This window comes from Nilaparvata lugens, chromosome 3 (genome assembly GCF_014356525.2).
Source record: "Nilaparvata lugens isolate BPH chromosome 3, ASM1435652v1, whole genome shotgun sequence".
Lineage (NCBI taxonomy): Eukaryota > Metazoa > Arthropoda > Insecta > Hemiptera > Delphacidae > Nilaparvata > Nilaparvata lugens.
The window spans coordinates 34,523,873-34,531,923 of NC_052506.1; positions in this window are offsets into that span (position 1 = coordinate 34,523,873).

Here is an 8,051-nt window from a genome sequence, read left to right on the forward strand (position 1 = left end):
GTGTGCAAGCACGGCATGCAGGGCGAAAGCCCGGCCTGCAGGGCGTAAGCCCGGCAAAGGTTGTGCGCGAGCTTGACCACAGCAGTGTGGGAACACTGCGGCCAGATTACTAGCTCGTCCAAACGTCATGCGCAAGCATGACACATTGGTCAGTGTGTGTCTGGATTGTCATTACGCGGATGCACACCTTCGTGGTGTGGAAACACCACAGCAGTGTGAAAACACAGCACACAGTGCACAAGCACGGCCTGCAGTGCGCAAGCACGGCACGCAGTGTGCAAGCACAACATGCAGTGCGCAAGCATAGCACGCAGTGCGCAAGCACGGCATACAGGGCGAGAGCCCGGCCTGCAGGGCGAAAGCCCAGCAAGGGTAGTGCGCGAGCTTGACCACAGCAGTGTGGGAACACTGCAGCCAGATTACTAGCTCGTCCGAACGTCGTGTGCAAGCATGACACATCGGTCAGTGTGTGTCTGGATTGTCATTATGCGGACGCACACCTTCACAGTGTGGAAACACCGCCGCAGTGTGAAAACACAGCACGCAGTGTGCAAGCACGGCCCGCAGTGCGCAAGCACAGCACGCAGTGCACAAGCACGGCACGCTGTGCGCAAGCACGGCACGGAGTGCGCAAGCACGGCATGCAGGGCAAAAGCCCGGCCCGCAGGGCGAAAGCCCGGCAAGGGTAGTGCGCGAGCTTGACCACAGCACTGTGGGAACACTGCAGCCAGATTACTAGCTCGTCCGAACGTCGTGCGCAAGCATGACACATCGGTCAGTGTGTGTCTGGATTGTCATTACGTGGACGCACACCTTCACAGTGTGGAAACACCGCGGCAGTGTGAAAACATGACACACAGTGTGCAAGCACGGCACACAGTGCGCAAACACGGCCTGCAGGGCAGAGGCCCGGCTTTGTGTTCTGTGTTACCCTTTATCCTGCAGTGCGCAAGCACGGCTTGTCCGGACGGGGCGAAAATCCTCATGCCTTGCTGTGTGCAAACACGGCCCTCCAGCAGAGCGTGAGCTCTGTTTCCTAGTGTAAAAGCAGGGGCCAGTTTCCCGGTAAGTCAGCGGGCATGTACACACCGTGACGACTCGAGCTCTCAGAGCCATTCGGGTGTGCTGTTCACCTTTTATGTTTTGTGTGTTTCTGTGTTCTGTGTTACCCTTCTATCCTTGCAGTGCGGAAGCACCAGGACTCTCACCTGCAGTGCGGAAGCACGGCGTCCTTTGGCAGTGCGGAAGCATGGCGACTCTTGCAGTGCGAAAGCATGGCGTCCCCCTTTCAGTGCGAAAGCACGGCGTTTCCTTACAGTGCAGAAGCACCGCGACTCTCACCTGCAGGGCGGAAGCACGGCGTCCTTTGGCAGTGTGGAAGCACGGCGACTCTTGCAGTGTGAAAGCACGGCGTCCCCTTTGCAGTGCGAAAGCACGGCGTTTCCTTGCAGTGTGGAAGCACCGCGACCCTCACCTGCAGTGTGGAAGCATGGCGTCCTTTGGCAGTGCGGAAGCATGGCGACTCTTGCAGTGCGAAAGCACAGCGTCCCCTTTGCAGTGCGAAAGCACAGCGTTTCCTTGCAGTGCGGAAGCACCACGACTCTCACCTGCAGTGTGGAAGCACGGCATCCCCTTTGCAGTGCGAAAGCACGGCGTCTCCTTGCAGTGCGGAAGCACTGCGACTCTCACCTGCAGTGCGGAAGCACGGCGTCCTTGGCAGTGCGGAAGCACGGCGACTCTTAAGTGCGAAAGCACGGCGTTCCCTTTGCAGTGCGAAAGCAAGGCGTCTCCTTGCAGTGCGGAAGCACAGCGACTCTCACCTGCAGTGCGGAAGCACGGTGTCCTTTGGCAGTGCGGAAGCATGGCGACTCTTGCAGTGTGAAAGCACGGCGTCCCCTTTGCAGTGCCAAAGCACGGCGTCTTCACGCAGTGTGGAAGCACAGTGCAGTTCTTTGTTATCACTGTGGAAAGCTAGGCCGAGGGCGTGGCCAGATAGCTTGCTGTTTTCTTTGGTTGGTGCCAACGCACCGCCACCGGTTGGCAAGGAGCCAACCTGGCGCCCAGTTGTTGCTCGGTCTTCTATGACTGGTGGAGAGGCGGCAGAATGTACTCAGTCTCTTGGGACATTCTGTCAGCCATTAACCCTTATCATCCTCACCCCCCCTCTCCTCCCCATTTCTTTCCCCCCCCCCTTCCCTTAGTAGGAACAATGTGTAACAATGTATATCATAACTAATGAAGGGAATTGAGTTTAGGGCTCATTATTTGACGCTCAGTTATCTCTGATGGAATAACAGGGGTCAACGACCAAGCCAGCTGCTGGGCTACCGCTCAGCAATGCTGCGCATCCTTACTCCCCTCCCTCTCGGCCACTGAGGGATGCTCGTGCAAGGCTAGTAGGAGGCAGTCGTGTTCTGAAAACAAGTGTGAGTGGTCGACAGAGGTGAGAAGGAAGCAGCGAGCAGCTTGCAGTAAAGTACAACTCGTGCTTTGAGTGTACTCCAAATCCTTCGACAACCGGGAGTTGTGTCTGAGGTTAAAGGCGGTTTATCTCAGTCACTGGAAGCTCCGCAGTTCCACACCCACTTGGACGAGTAATGACCGACGTTTAAAACGGGTTTGAACTTCAGCCTACCTGTTACAACCAACAGCAACACGTCAGGTTTTGGTCAAAACCTGACTACATCTTGGTACATCATCGGCGGAACCTGGAAGCGCAAGAGGACCTCAAAAAAGGCTGGGAAAAGCCTTTCCAACAGCTCTGAGACCGATCCAGACCCAAGGAGGACACCCAGTGCCCGAGGACTTGGACTTAGCGTTCAAGAGAGAAGTCCAGTGTGCGGGCTCCCGCAACCTGTCGATACCATCCGGAATCGGAAGAGGACCTCAAGAAAGGCTAGGAAAAGCCATTGCGAAAACTCCGAGACCGATCCGGACCCCAGGAGGACACCCAGTGCCCAAGGACTTGGACTTAGCATTCAAGAGAGAAGTCCAGTGCGCGGGCTCCCGCAACCTGCCGATACCATCCGGAATCAAAAGAGGACCTCAAGAAAGGCTAGGGAAAGCCTTTGCGAGAACTCCGAGACCGATCCGGACCCTAGGAGGACACCCGGTGCCCGAGGACTTGGACTTAGCGTTTGAGAGAGAAGTCCAGTGCGCGGGCTCCCGCAACCTGCCGATACCATCCGGAATCGAAAGAGGACCTCAAGAAAGGCTAGGGAAAGCCTTTGCAAGAACTCCGAGACTGATCCGGACCCCAGGAGGACACCCAGTGCCCGAAGACTTGGACTTAGCGTTCAAGAGAGAAGTCCAGTGCGCGGACTCCCGCAACCTGCCGATACCATCCGGAATCGAAAGAGGACCTCAAGAAAGGCTAGGAAAGCCTTTGCGAGAACTCCGAGACTGATCCGGACCCCAGGAGGACACCCGGTCTTCGAGGACTTGGACTTGACGTTCAAGAGAGAAGTCCAGTGCGCGGGCTCCCGCAGCCTGCCAATACCATCCGGAATCAAATTCAAATTCAAATTCAAATTTATTGATTCTCAAAAAAAATATACAACACTTTCAAGACAAAAAAATATAAGAATCTACAATCGAAAGAGGACCTCAAGAAAGGCTGGGGAAAGCCTTTGCGAGAACTCCGAGACCGATCCGGACCCCAGGAGAACACCCGGTGCCTGAAGACTAGGACTTAGTCCCATCACAGAGATCTTCTTCGTTGCAGACACCGCAGCGTTCCTACTCCTTTCACTCCACGCCCAACCCTGTTTGGCAGTGCGAAAGCACGGCCCCTTCATTGACATTTCTCCAATGTACTCAAGACCCTGTTTCAACCCCCGACTCGAACGAGGGTGGTTGACGGATGCCCCACCAAGACTCCCGTCCCCTGCTGCAGCCCACCACAGTCGCCGACTGAGTTTAGCCGGCCCAGAGTGACACTGGGAATTCTAGTAGAAGAAGGTGTGGGCAAAAATCTACTCAGACTATAATAGTTCAAAAAGTTGAGTTGGGATTTAAAGTTAAAAAGCATAAATATGAATGAGAACACAATGAAATTATTTGTTGAAAAAGTAGTAAAACATTTTGTCATAAAAAAGTTGTATACAGTAAGCATTTCATTACAAAATTTCAAATAATTCAAGTCAAAAGGTCTGAAAACTTGTACTTGCAACTGGAGTTGTAGAATTCGAGTCATGGTAAGTGTGAGTATAGTGAGGTCCACCTTATAATGGCAGTGGATGAATATAGGAGAATGTTATCGATTCTCTGTCTTGTCAATGCCTTCTATAGACACAGCTGATACAGGGTTATTGATGTGATATTAATACTGTTCATTCTTGTTTAAAATAATCAATTTTATTCTATTGAGCAAGAAATTATTGACTAAACATAGTGAGGTCTATGTTTCAACTCGATTTACTTCTGCCTGTCTGTATGTAATGCCATTGATAGAATTCAATGAGATTTGGCAGAAATACTCCTTTTTCAACTGCACATCGATGTATACACAAGGTTTTTTGAAATTTTGCATTTTAAGGATAATATCAAGAGGAAAGCTATTCCTCCATACTCTGATATCACATCTACTTTGAAGATAGGATCAATCAAACTATAGAATTATTCATAATCAATCAGCTGACACATGGATTATTCATTGCATGCATTACACAGATGTCTATCAGTATTGATATTCTCACATTTGAAAAACAAATTTAATAGGTGATTGAAAATGAACTAAAAAATGATTGAATAAACAAAATAATGGTGAAAAAATTATTATATTCTTGATTGAAGAAAAAACATTTTAAAACAGTTGAGAAATATTTTTATCAGATGGAAAGATTATCACGGAACTGAATAAATTATATGGGATAAGAATTCAAAAGTGAACTCAGTTTATTATCATAAGTGAGTTTTTGATCTTGTAGAAAACAAATAACACTTTTTAAGAGTAAATTATGATTAAACTGAATCAACTAGAACAGGTGACATCAGATACTTGTGATTTGAGAATACTGCGTGAGGTCTACTGTTCACAGAACTACTAGTATTTTCAATAATTTCATAATGAAGATGAAATATTTTGCTGATTAATTATTAATTCTACATTGTTGAAAGACGATCTGGCAACAGAGCAAAGCGAGAAAGAAATAGCACAATTTGTTTTGTTGAATGATAGGCAAGGATAGCAAAACCCATTGCTAATCAAACACTGCCATGATATGCTAGTGAGGTCAAACACATGCTAGTGAGGTCAATGTTATGACAGTGAAGAAAGATAGTAGAAAGACGTAGCTGATCCTCTGTCTTGTCAATGCCTTTTATAGACGGTATCTGATACAGGTTTATTGATGTAGTATCAACTGTTCATTCTCGTTTAAAATAATCTATCAAACAAGAAGTTATATTTTTCAATAATTTCATAATGAATTTTCATAATTAAGAGGAAATATTTTGTTAAATAGTTATCAATTCTACATTCTTGAAAGACAATCTTGCAACAGAGCTATTCGAGAAAGAAATAGCACTATTCGATTTGTTGAATGACAGACAAGGATAGCAATATCATTGCTGAACAAACATTGTCATTATAACGTGGACCTTACTATAATGTTGATGCTGCTTGTGGGTATGCTTTCAGAGACATCAAAATACGGTCAAATTCCTCAACGTAGAATCTATTGATCCATTTTTGATGCCCGAGAGGCACTATCTATACTTCGTCTTTTTGATTATTGCACAGAGCAGAGCCAAGACCTGACCTCACTAAGGCCAACCTTGGACCAGTTATAACGAGTGTTTCAAAAAGGATGCACATGGAAGTTTGAGAATGTGAATTTATTACATTAAGTTATTAAAGTAATTATAAGTTATACTGTATGAAATTATTACCTTTATTATATTCAAATTACCTTTAAAACTTCACAATAAATGTTCAAAATGGCTTCCTCCACTAGTAATGCAGGTTCAAACACGTTTCATAACATTTGCAGCCACTTTTCGTAGTGTTTGGTCAAAAATGATTTTAATCTCACTTTCAATATATGCCTTCAATCCGTCAAGTGTATGAGGATTGTTGTTAAAAACCATACTTTTTAAATTCCCCCAAATGAAAAAGTCAGCTGGAGTAAGATCTGGGGATCTTGGCGGCCACAATCCTTTTGATATCACACAATGGTAAAAAGATTCATGTAACATATTCATTGTTTCAGCAGAAGTATGGCATGTTGCATTATCCTGCTGAAACCAACAATCTCGATCATCTAATTCTAACAACACTATAAATTGTTCAATAAGGTTGCGATACACAACACCATCTACAGATGAGTCGCATGAATTGGGAATATCTGGAACTCAAAATATCTTGCAGCTGAGTTTGAAATATATGGAACTCCGAATATGTCGACAGGCAGAACTCGGAATATCGTGCAGACCGGCGGAACTCAAAATATCTTGTCAGCTGGTGTGTGCCAATATATCGAATTCACAATATCGATCGTTATTAGCGAGACTGTGTAGATGTGGGATGAAACAAATTTATCGCAAAACAAATGAAGGGTTCTACAGTTAACCTAGAATAAATTCATCAACACATCAACAGTCGTCAGTCTTGTTTGTTGAAACAGATAACACAGTTTTGAAAACTTGCATAATATGTATGAATATAATGAGTATAATTGAAAAAGAACGACAGACCAGGTCCAAAAGTATTCTATTCCCAAATTTTGATAATGAAAAACAAGTCCAAAAAGATCAGCAAAGTTGTTTCTACTGTTTAGAGTTCAATTTCAATATTTCTGTCCAAAATTAATATATAATGAGCTATGAATTACCCCAAGTGGGCTAATTAGTCCATATCATTCCAGAAAATAAGTCAGACTTGAACCATTTCTCAATAACAAACACATTACCAGTACTCCCACTTTGGCACTGATATTTTGAGTTTCAGATATTTCCAATTCCGCCATCTGACAAACAAATAATTCGAGTTCCAGTTACTCCCCAATTCTGCCTAGCAACATATTTCGAGTTCCGGATATTTCCAATTCTGCTGTCTGACAAATATTCGGAGTTCCACCCAGCAACAGTTTTCAAGCATAGGACATTTAACATTGATATTTTGAGTTCCAGATATTTCCAATTCCGCGGCCCCCTACAGATTTGTCAAAAATAAAGACCCTACAATACGACGCCAGGAGATCGCACACCAAACACCAATATTATGTGCATGTAATGGTCGTTCTTGAAATGTGTCCATACTCAGCGGTTTTGGCTGTTGACATAACCATCCAAGTGGAACCACGCTTTGGCACTGAAATAAGCATGATCCAATATTTCAATACTGTTGTCATTAACAATGACAATACTGTATATGTTTTCCATGGTCAACATCCTTCAGTTCATGAATGACTCCGATGCGGTAAAGATGCAGATTCGTTGTTTCACATTGTCCAGAACTTGTTCTGTTAACACTGACAGTCGACCTGTGCTTTTCCGATCCTGTATACTTCCAGTCTCACGAAATTTATTGATCAGACGCGTTATTGTGGCGTTATTAGGTACTGAAGAGTTGAATTCAACCTGAATTCGTCTTTCACTCGTTTGTAAGATTTATAATTATGCGAAATAACTTTCAATAATAAACACACATTCATCCTTCGAAAAAGCCATAGTTGAACATACAAAGACACTACAGATTACAAATGAATACTAACAGGCACTATTAAATGTAAAAGGTGCATGCTGGTGCATGTAACAATGAGTACGATAGTGCTAACTGTTATTTGGGGGAACAAGATATTCCCCATACAGGAAATATATTAACTCAAACTTCGATGTGCGTCCTTTTTTAAATACTCATTAGAATAGACACACTGGGAAGTCTAGCCTCTGTAGCCAACATGTACTGCCATATTGCCCTATCGTGACGTCAGCATCAGATAAAAAACTTCTCTGCAGAGTTTGTTTACATTGTTTTCCATAGCTTATTGTGTCTATTTCAGATGGAAGTGGATTATTGTTTATAAAAATGATAAACTCCCGCTGAAATA